Here is an 11,744-nt window from a genome sequence, read left to right as displayed (position 1 = left end):
TGAAAATCAGTAAAATAAGATAACGATGTCTGCATTATTTATAGTACATAATCTAAAATGTATACTATCCCAATTGTCGCTTAAATAGTGGCATGCGTTAGGTTTTTGATACAGTGCTTTTGTCTATACATATTACAGTTGTACTTCTGTAAATCAACTAATTGCACAGTTTTCATTTAATGCTTTACAATTTGTTGTCTTCTGTTCAAATCCTAGGACCATATGCCATTACACATAGCAGCCCTTCATGGCCACCGATACATCATTCGGCTGCTGATCAACACATACAGTAAGTGACTGGCAACTCTTTTAATACCCTTGTTTCTTTATGAAACACTTTCCTCCCAGACCAGTGAGGTCTGCCATTTCCATAATCTCAATTTAACACATATTTGAAGTGCTGAACAGGGACTGTCTAGGCTTGAAAGTAGTAAAGTATAACAAAATTGCATTGACAGAAAAACAAAACATCTCTGCTGCCCTTATTAGCAGAGATGCTTAAAATGAAAGTGAGCGAGACCAAGGATTTGACGTGGAAGCAGGGGATAAATTGAAAACCAGTTAAAACTAGCTGAGAAACATCAACATGGCAAGCTAACAAAGACAGGGACCCCGAGGGGGAAGAAAGGGACAGAAAGAGCAAGCGGTTTGAGCATCATCAGATAATTGCTTATACTACAGCTAAATATTTGTGATTGAATGTTTTCCTAATTTGTTTCACAAATTTTAGTGGTGCACTTTAGATTGGCTGAGATAGGCTAATACAGCATAGATGACTGTTCATTAAGATGTTGATTCGCTCAGTCTCTTGAAGCATAGCAGCTTTTTCGAGGATGCAGCCTTCCCTTTAAGCAGAACTAATTTCTCCTTAATTAGCCAGACCTTGCTATTGTTATTTACAGCTCCGCTGTGCACCAGACTAAAAGTTTTCTTCTGCCAAGGTTTCAATGCCCCGAAAGTTCAAGAGGGAGCAAGCAAAAAAGGTCATGCAGAATAAACCGCAGTAGGCTAGTTGTATAAATGAAATGGCCACTATAAAAACACAGGTTCAAGGTCAACTGGAAGTCAGGAGTCTCACAGATGGTAAAGTGAAAAAAAGTGAAAGGGGGAGAAAAACAATCGTTGTCTTGTCACATAAAAATTCTGTGAAATATCTGGTGTGAACACCCATCGGCTTCCACCAATTTTGTAGTCTGTTTGCCTTTGGGCGGAGATTACTAGGTCTTTCCTTATGCATCCTCCCATTGAGATTGCAATAGGCCCCAAGGGAGGAGAAACCACCCAGATTTTCTTTGCAGTTAGTGTTTTATTTACGTCATCGACACCGCAGAGAAATCTGAAGCTGATGTTGCTGCCACAAGTTTTGAAGGAAAATAAGACTAAACTTTAACCTCTAAAATATAATCAGCATCAACCACTTTTTCAGAGCCACTGGGCTCAGCTAGTGCTGGAAATATTTCAGGAAACAAATTTGCACATCTTTTTTTTACAATGCAGGCGTCAAAGTGATCTTTATCTGCATTTTACATTCAGCATATTTCCCCAGGGACCATCACAAAGCCTGTTCACAAATTGTGTTACTGCTGTTAGTTGTAATAATGATTGTGAAATCTATGATAATAAAATACAAGACATATGTAGCTGTGTTTTTTTTTAGAAAAAAGGAATATTGAGGGGGAAAAAAAGACAAAAAAAATAGAACTGCCCTAACCCTGCCCTAACCAAAAATCAGTCAGCTTAAACTGGAACAATCTGGCATGTGGGGACAGATTTGCAAGGTTTCCATTTCTGCGGCTCCATGGCTGCCGGGTATTTTGGTTCACCCATCCTCGGAACCAATCTGAATGCTTCAGCATTCGCATCACAACAGATAGCAGTAACTTTATATCCACTCGCATAAGTGTAAAAGAAGAATTGTGTGATGTCATGTGAGAACACCATTATACAGCAGATATAATAAAATGCACACTCCAGTATTCAGCCAGGGCCTCATTTACCCTGCACCATGGTTAACCTGCATAAACAGTGTACATTAGTGAATAACTACAGCTCAGAGGTATAATCCAATATTCTAAATGTATTTTTCTATAGCACAGATGAAAATATCACATTGGAGCTTGAACATTCTAAAATGCTAAAATAATAATAGAAAACTGAATCTTATTTGAGAAACTGTTACTTAATATTACTATCTGATATTTTGATGCCCTTACATTCATCTGACCTGCTGTTCATATTGCATATTTAGCCACGGCTCCTACTGCTTATTAATCTGCCATCCATTTCTTGAATAAATAGGTGAGTAGTAATAATTACAGAAATCTTCAAATCTTATCCACTGTTTTTATTTGTCTAACAGGCATCATAAAGAATAGACCCTGAGAAGTGCAATATTTCTCAAATTAAAAATACAAAGCATTATCGTTGGTAAAGCTATGGGTGCTGCTTCAGCTGTATGTGACATGCAGAAATGCTGACCTCGTGTACATGAAATAAGTCTGGGAATTGGCAGCAGTAATGGAGATGGAACATCACTGTGCTTTCAAGAGTGTGAAAGGCCATGGTTAATGAGAGCTACTGATGGCCATTTACATGAGCAAAAGAACAATTGAAGCACATCACATTTTTCTCCTACATTATATGCAAGACTTGAAATAGTCCTGAGCTAAAGACATTTCTGCCTTGCCCTACCTTCAAGCCATGTGAAGGTTTCCACTGCAAGTATTTACAGTAGCTGTAGAGCTTCAGATAATCCAGATCCAAATGATAAACGATGGTGGAAGCTCCAGATGTTCCACTCTTAACCGACAAAATTTTGTGGTAGCAACAAAAGGAATGAAAATAAACTGCAAATTGGAAAACTTGAAATGAAATGAAATGAAAATCGCTTATTGTCACAAGTAGGCTTCAAATGAAGTTACTGTGAAAAGCCCCTAGTCGCCACATTCCAGCGCCTGTTCGGGGAGGCTGTTACGGGAATTGAACCGTGCTGCTGGCCTGCCTTGGTCTGCTTTCAAAGCCAGTATTTTAATAAAGTGTAATGGATTATTAGCAGTGGGTTACACTAGTAATTGAGTTGAGTGGGTCAATGCTAGATTGTGAGAGTGATGGCGAGGTTTAACGGCCTCATTGCGCCTGGTGAGAATTTGTGCGAGCCGGTGAGATCACGAGAGCGGCCTAAATGGGAACCTTGCCGGTCGGCAAGCAGTTTACGATCTAACGGGCTCAGTCTCAATGGGGGATTCCAGAACTTCACGAGACGTGGCGAGAAACTAATAATCACCAATTAAGGTCAATCTCCATCTCTTTAACGAGATGGTCTCCCAATCTAATGGCCTCATGGGATCTAATCGACTCGCAGCGAGAGGTCCTGCGAACGACAATTAGCACTGGTCCACACAAATAAGGACCAGGCAGAACAGCACTTGGGGGGGGGGGGGGGTACCCCAGGCCATTGGAGGGGGGGTATCCCAGGCCATTGGAGGCTCCTGGGTCATCAAGGACAAGGCAGAGTGGCACTCTGGCTCTCCCCCTGGCAACCGGACACCTTGGTACTGCTCAGCTGGCACCTACCCACATGATAGTACCATGGCACTATCAAGGTTCTCCAGTGGCACTGCCAAACTTGCAGGAGCACTGCAGGGTGGCAGTGCATGGGTGCCGTGTGCTGAGGTGCAGTGCCATGGGTCAGGGCCTGAGGGGAACTATGTCTGTGAAAGGAGGGATGAGGGGGGTATGGAGGGTGGGAGAATGAAAGGCGGGTATGAAAGGGCCTCCGAATGGTGGTGGTGGTGGGGAGGGCGAAGGTTGGGGGTCTCAGGAAAGGGGGTTCGTAAGGGGGTTTGGGGCAGCGTGAAAAGGAGGGGCCTCAGTGACCCCATAGCGGGGTGTTCTCACTTGGGGGAAGGGAGGGGTGGGGTATTGTCCATAGGCAGCCCGATCTCTGAGGAGCCAGTCTGGCCAGTGGACTCAGCTCACCAATAATGAAAATAATTCTAAGTGTGGGCTCGCACGAAAGGAACTCGCAGGGGCCCAAAAAATTAAGTGCCATTAGATAGCGGTCAGGAGCTCGCCAATGCGGCTGTCGTAGAGCTCCCGAAAACCTCACTCGCTACGGCACTTAAGAACTTGTCCCATTGAATCGCAGTGAATTACCGCCTTAAAATCACTACTGTTGTTTATATTTAATATTCACTTTTTCTTTCTTGACTGCAATTTTCACCTTTTTTTGAAAGGTGCTTAACAGTATTAATTTTTTAATTCCTAGGCGGCACTGCTGCGCAGTGGTTAGCACTACTGACTCACTGCTTCAAAGACCCGGGTTCGATCCCAGCTCCGGCTCACTGTCCATGTGGAGTTTGCACATTCTCCCCGTATCTGTGTGGGTCTCACTCCAGAACCCAAAAGATGTGCAGAGTAGGTGGATTGGCCATGCTAAATTGCCCCTTAATTGTAAACAAAAAAGAATTGAGTACTCTAAATTTAAAAAAATAATTTTTTAACTCGTCTGATGTCTTAATGGTGACGTGTACTATCCAGTGTGAAGTTGAGCCATAAGGTTTTGCAAGTTCATTCCTAATTCCTACTGAATTGCAAATTATTGACAGGCTGACTAGGGTGGAAAAAATAGTCATCCAATCTGCCCTCTACTGACCTTAATTCCGTGATTAATGCTGAAATATTTGCTGATGTACTTAATGAGGAGAAGATTAGACTTGGTTGTGATGCCCCTATGGTTGAATAGTCTGCCCACCCCAACAGTCTTGACTCATTTGAAAAATGTCTATTTGAATGAGATACTTCAAAGATGTACACACATGTGGAAGCATATTCTAGAACAGCGAGGGCATGAGGATGTAGGGCACAAAAGAGATGGTAGCCAGCAAAAGTGTTTGGGCAAGAGCCAAGTCCTGAGTATATTTTTACCCCACAGATAAATATGGAAATTCAGAAGATAAGTTGTGCTGTGTTACTCTGGTGCATCTCTTAGCAGCCAGCTCAAGATTGGCTCTGGAAGCAATTCACCAGATGCCCACTGTCTCTGAACCAGCAGTAAATGATCGTTAGTGCTGAATGACAGGCTGTACCACTGTAAAGAACAGTGTTCCACTCCATCTGCACATATCTTTTGTAAGGGGCAATGAAAGAAGTCCACACTTAGTTGTGGAGAAAACAAAACTTATTTTATTTAACACGTTGACTATTATATGCAGCTTCAGTAGTTCCCTACTCGGTGCCTGACTAGCCGATTCTATTTATACACAGGCACATGAACTGTGTTAAGGGTCCTCTGCCCCCTTATCAGGTGAACTCGTATTCTGCAAACAGAGACCCATGCAGGTTATAACAATATCGATGTGCATTGATTAAAAATTAGTTTTTCTTCCTTTAATTTTAAATTTTACTTTTGTCAACTCTCTAACAAAGAAACCAGAATGACATTAACAGAAAATGATGCGCAGATGCATTGAATAACTACCTAACGAGTGAGCCACCAATATAAATAAGTTGGATTCTCTCCACCCACAGGTTAAGCAGTCAAATCATTATTCTATACTTAAAATAATCAGCACTCTTCTTCTCCCATTTATGTAGTTTTGTAAAAGGTTGCATTCTATACTAAGTGCAAAAATTAAGTTTATAGCCCCATAATAACTGCCACCTGGTACCATTCAAACAGTCTGCTTTTATTAAAATTTTCATTCACTTTATCCTTTCATTATTCTAGCATGCTGGCAAAAACTTTTTTGCAGTTTCACAAGATAAAAGCTGCTGAAGTCAAATGGAGAATCTCAGAACTTGGCAATTCCTCTGAGTAACTTTGAACTATGAAAACAGAAACACAATACTGAAAATGTAGACAGGAGCTGCTACAGTAACAACACCATAACAAACTAGCTACCACAGCCCGCAACTTTTAAACACATATAATAAGGATTATAATTACATGCATTAATTAAATCAAGCAATCCGTGATACCCTTTACAAGGCGAGAACAAAGTTTCAAGCTTCAGATGTCTGTAGTAATCACTCAAACATAATTCTCACAGTTTATGACATCATGTAAACCTCTCAATTATATTGCGGGGTTGTAACACAGCGTCAGGTGTCTGTTATTTCAAGCCATGAGTAGCATATTAAAGCAGAACAGATCTTGCATTTCTGATGCTCACTTAGTAAAATGCGTTTCTTTCATTCAGTGATCTGGTGCCAACAGTTTCCGTGCCTGGATGTTTGGCATGCAGCTGGATATTTTCTTTTCCACAGCCTGCAAGTGATGTGTATTAAAGCTAACAAACCAAAATGTACTATACTTCCTGAGTGATAGGGGGGATGAATGGCGCAAGGTTGTATTTGGGTTGTGACCACATAAAAGCCATTTCATGACAGGTGGTTATGTGCTATGGAGACCTGCTGTACGCACTTGTGCTTGGCATGGTGAAGAAAGCCATCACCAGGGTGGCATTGTGTTCAACTATTTGTAAACCAGACACTTTTTAAAAAAACTTTTTTTTTATAAAAAAGAAAAACTTGTGAAATAAAAAGATTGATCTGAAGAGGCCAGGCTTCAGCATCAATGAACACCAGAGAACATTCTTAAACTGACAAAATAAATCAGCTCAGCACAGATGACGGCTCTCAGGATTTAACACTGCCTGACAAAGAGAGGCATTCTGGTCTCCTTCAAGGAAACATAGATAAAAATTTTGTTCTTCAACTCTAATGAGGCAAGCTCAGATATGAGTCAATAGAGCAATTCATTAACAAATCTAGTGAAATCCCCCAGGCACCAGGCAAGATGGCAGTGAAAGCGGATGTGTTGTGAAAAGCCCTCCTCCGGAATAGATGCCCATATGCTAAGGGTCAGAGAGCCGGACTGCTTTGCTCTGTTTACTATTCACTGAACACATATGGCAGTTAAGGTCACTGTTATCAGACACTTTCTCTGTACACAAAACAAAATTTCCATATGGGCCATGAAAATGGATATGCTGTGCTCCCAAGCAGCTTCCCACGGCTTTCTTATTGTGCGGCAGCAGTTAGAAGTGAAGGGGTGTGAGGGGTTAGCTTGCCAGTCAATTGCACTCATTGCTTTGTGCGTCAGGCCAATTTAGGGCAAATCTGCGTCACTTTTTTCCCCCCTCTTTCAAACCCAAATGCTCATGTCAGTCTATTAGAACGTGATGGAAGTACTGATCACTGCCTCTTCATTTAAAGTCTTTTGAAAATACGATGACCTGCTGAAGAGGATTTTAAGAAGAGGGCCCTTCACCAGACTCTTTCAAATACACATAAATAAAGCCCTTTACTGGCTAGAAATGGCCTCTTAGATTTAGCACTACAGAGCGCTGAAAGCCACAACACGATTGTCATGGATATTACACGATGCTAACAACAACAGACCATGCAGACAAGTGTCGATATTAAACAAAACTAGACTAGACGTTTTGAAAACCTGGGATGCGGAAACTTGACAGCCAAATAAATCGCCTGTTTAACCCTTTAAAAGTAAATGAAGAGGGGAGAAAATTGCATCATGATAGATTTTATGCCTTTTAAAAATTCATGGCACTAGAAACACATCAGTTTGCTTAAGGGCAAGAAACATAGAATTTTGGAATTGAGATGTTGAAGATGCAGCCTTAAGGAATATATTTACGTGATTTTTAGAAAGCCTTTCTCAATTACATTGATAAATATAATAGATTGTTTCTGATGGAAAGTTGATCCATTGTCTTCATATAAAAATTGAGTTTCATTTGTTTGGTTATTAAGACACCCATTTAGTGAATGCCACTTGGTTTCTTGATAGTCAGTCTAATCTTTGTGCAATATTTACAATTTATATTGTCGGTACTTTTCCACTGGTGAAATCTGTAATTGAAAGACGCAGAGGCACAGTAAGAAGTAAAAGGATTAGTAATGGTACAATAATTGTGAACTAAAAGTTTGATCATGCTGCAGGCTACATTTAAGAAACAAACAGATACAATTGGTTGGACTAATTTTAACGTCATCTAACAAGCATAGACACTTCTGGATGTTTTCCAAAAGGCATTAATGATTTTCTTTTCGGATGATATTCGGGTTTTGCAGAACTGCATTTTTAATAAAAGTAACAGACTAAGATGTCTAAAGCAGAGCTATTTTCTTTGTTAGTTTATGTTTAAAGAAAATGTTTTGCGCATTGAATTTATTTTTAAAGAAAATGTTTTGCACATTGAATTTCAAATAGCAATCAATATACCGTGGCTGTTTGGAATAGTATTTTCTGTTCAAAAATTCATGAGACAAATGTTGAAAACCCTGACAAAAGAAACCATGTCAGAGGTTTGAGGAAAAGTTATATTGGTTTTATGATCATCTGCACTTGACTTGAATGCAGCGTCACAACATATTTTGCCAGCCACAAGATTGTTATAATTCTAAATACCAATGTTCTGAACCTCTGCCCATGTTTTAACCATGTAGAACTCCATCTAATTAATTTAATTGATTCTAATTGTCTTTCAGGGAAGAGGGCTTGTTTTTTGCCAACTCGACTGGCAGTGAAAGGCTGCCTGCTTCGCCACTCACTGTCACACAGAGACACTCATGAAAATGCATGCTATTCCTCTAGGATATTTCAGTAATTGTGCTATTTCCTTAACCGTTTATGTCAGCCAGTTGTTGCTGGAAAACCACTGCTTTTCACAGTGCGGGTGCATTCAGCTATCCTCAGATCATTTTAGTTGAATATTGTGCTGTGACAGCAAATTCTGTGCAATTATCAACTCTGCAAATGATGATGTAGGTAAGTCTATATTGCTGCATGATCCTTTTCCTAAGGACATGTACACCCAGTAAGAACAGAAAATGAGGCAAAATCTTTCTGTGTGGCCCATGGAGGGACCGCCAGCAACAAGGGCCACCCCTGCAGAAATAGACTCTCCTACCCTCCATAATGAATCCCCCCACCTCTTGCCTGACTGGCCCCTGCCTGTTTCGCCTTTTCTGTTCCAGAGTCTGCTGCAGTACCGTCAGTTGCCACCGCACCCAGTGGTGCTCCTGGAACTAATGAGATGCCGGCAAGGAAACATCGAAGGAGGACAGTTAACAACCTGACTCACATTCAATCCAGTTGGAGCTTGCAAAACTAGCCACACTCTGGATGCCCCCAGCAGGGGGTCGGAGAATCCCGCCCCAGGTTTTATTCCTTTAGTCCTGTTGTTCAACATTTTGTTTCTCGTCAGTGGGGCAGCTGATGGGGATCTTGCAGAGGAGACTCCAGAGTTAAAAAAATACCCAAGCCTCATGTTGCCAAGATGGTATGATTCCTATCCACTGTTCCTCCATTGATTTGTATTGGTAATTACCTATGTACACATTGGAGCAAGTTGTGGAAGTTGGCCTGTATCTGTGTAAGCAACAGATGCCTGGAATCAATATCTTCAGAAAAGGGGGAAAGTAGCTTGGAGGCAAAAAAGGAATGCTTAATGCATAAAGAATTGTACGTATCCGCAAAGAGGCAGCAACATTTCCCCAGCTACCAGGACACTCCCTACTGGACAGACTTCTGACCGCAGGCGAAATAAGGATGGTAACTGCGCTGACATGTACAGATGTCTACTAGAGGAGGTCCAGTCATTGCTGGACAGGATACGGGAGAAGTGGGAGGAAGAGCTAGGCATTGAGATATGGGGAGGACTCTGGATCGAAGCAGTGCACAGGGAGAACTCCACCTTCTCAAGTGCAGGGCTGAGCCTAACGCAGCTAAAGGTAGTGCACAGGGCGCACTTGACCAGAACACGCACGAGCCGGTTCTTCCCAGAGGTGGAGGACAATATGAATGGTGTCAAGAGGGCCCAGCCAACCACACCCACGTGTTCTACTCCTGCACCAGACTTGTCAAGTACTGGATCACCTTTTCGAGGCCATGTCCAAGGTTATGGGGTTGAGGGTGGAGCCATGCCCACTAGTCGCAGTCTTTGGGGTATCAGAACAGCCAGAACTCTTTCCAAGGAAAGGGGCAAATGCCCTAGTCTTTGCCTATCTGATTGCTTGTCAGAAACTCCTGCTTGGTTGGAGATCAGCAGCGCCACCCAAGGCTGCAGACTGGCTGTCCGACCTGGCAGGATACCTTAAATTGGAAAAAATAAAATACACCATTTGAGAATAGGAGGAAAGCTTCCACAACATGTGGTAACTATTCATCATATTGTTCCAAGATCTGGTTGTGATCAGCAATCAATAAGTGGGGGGGCGGGGGGGGAGGTGGATCGAAATGGAGAACGGAAGGATGAAAAAAAGAGTGGGCGGAGAAAGGGGGAAGGATTGGGGGGGGAGATAGGAGGAGGGGAAGGGGAGGACCCCAGTCAGAACACAGCAGGGCAGAGGAGCCAGAGGGGACAAGGGGCAAGGAACGCACAGGGGCGACCACAGCTACAACACCAGGATATGTCCAGTTGGCACGAAACATGCCCCAGGTATGTTTTAATACTAGGAGGCCACATATATGTAATTACTAGCCACTGTGACACCGTGCTGCCCACATGTATATAATTAACACAGTGCAGCTGTGTCAACCGAGCACCGGGGCCCAAAATTAGGGGTCCCATATCTTTAGATATGTTACTTTGGTATACATACCTGTTTATTTTTTCTTTTGTATACCCATTTTATAGGTTTCCCTTTATTGTTATGTGATATTCCTTGCAATGTTGTTATGAATAAATATGAAATCAATAAAAATATATTTTTAAAAAGAACTGTATTATGTATTTTATGTTGCTCCATTCAGGAGCTGGACATACACATGACTATATTAACTGAAATGCACTGTATTGGTAATAGCTGTGGAAATAACTCAGACTTCTTGCTGGGTTTTTTGATCATGGATAAGACGATCAGAAAGGTTGAAAAGAGGTGGCAAAGTCAACCTTCTCAACAGCCATCGACACCAAGAAAGCCCAACAGCAGTTCTTTAATTTTGGTGATTAGCAATTGGGGAAATTGCAGGGTTGGTAGATTTATTTATTCACCATTTGACAAGCAAATAATCAAATTATCATGAGCATTGCTGATACAAGATTGTCATTAGTGAGAAAAATATATCCAAGTCCAGCATTACTACAGGGGCTGGTTTAGCACAGTGGGCTAAACAGCTGGCTTGTAATGCAGAACAAGGCTGGCAGCGCAGGTTCAATTCCCGTACCGGCCTCCCCGAACAGGCGCCGGAATGTGGTGACTCGGGGCTTTTCACAGTAACTTCATTGAAGCCTACTCGTGACAATAAGTGATTATTATTGTTATTATTATTATAGACGCTTTTCAGATCAGGTGATTTTTTTTTCTTTTAGCAAGTTACTTTACATTCCTGATTTCTAAATGTAAAAAAAACACAAAAATGGTATTGCAAAACAAAAATAAATTTTTATATAGCTGATTTAGAACTGGTTACAATATGATATGTACACTGTCTAGACTGGAGGATAGATGAGCAATTAATAGATTAGCATTTGCAGTGGTGAGAAAGGGATATGGACTGGAAAACGAAACACTTAACAGAAAATTACCCTTATCATGAAAAGGCAGTTGCTTCTCTATATTAAGGATGGTTGAGCAATACATACAAAATTGCTCACATTAACTGCTTATGGCTCGATTATAGAACAACCCTAAAAGATGAGGCTGAAAAGTTGGGCCAAGATTTGCATTGCATTTCACAATTCAGATGCTTTATGCTGTGACTCAAATTAATGAAT

General features: G+C 41.5%; 1 long non-coding RNA gene across 1 annotated transcript in view; it reads left to right on the top strand.

Moving 5' to 3' along the window:
• Positions 1 to 215: 215 nt before the first annotated feature.
• Positions 216 to 11,744, top strand: part of LOC140430654 (uncharacterized) — a 109,618-nt gene continuing 98,089 nt past the window's right edge. Inside the window, exon 1 of the long non-coding RNA XR_011949488.1 lies at positions 216 to 289. This is a non-coding gene — a long non-coding RNA (uncharacterized lncRNA). The remainder of the gene's footprint in view (positions 290 to 11,744) is intronic.

The sequence above is a fragment of the Scyliorhinus torazame genome, chromosome 10 (assembly GCF_047496885.1).
Source record: "Scyliorhinus torazame isolate Kashiwa2021f chromosome 10, sScyTor2.1, whole genome shotgun sequence".
In the NCBI taxonomy this organism is placed as follows: domain Eukaryota; kingdom Metazoa; phylum Chordata; class Chondrichthyes; order Carcharhiniformes; family Scyliorhinidae; genus Scyliorhinus; species Scyliorhinus torazame.
This window is presented reverse-complemented; position numbering and strand designations above follow the sequence as displayed.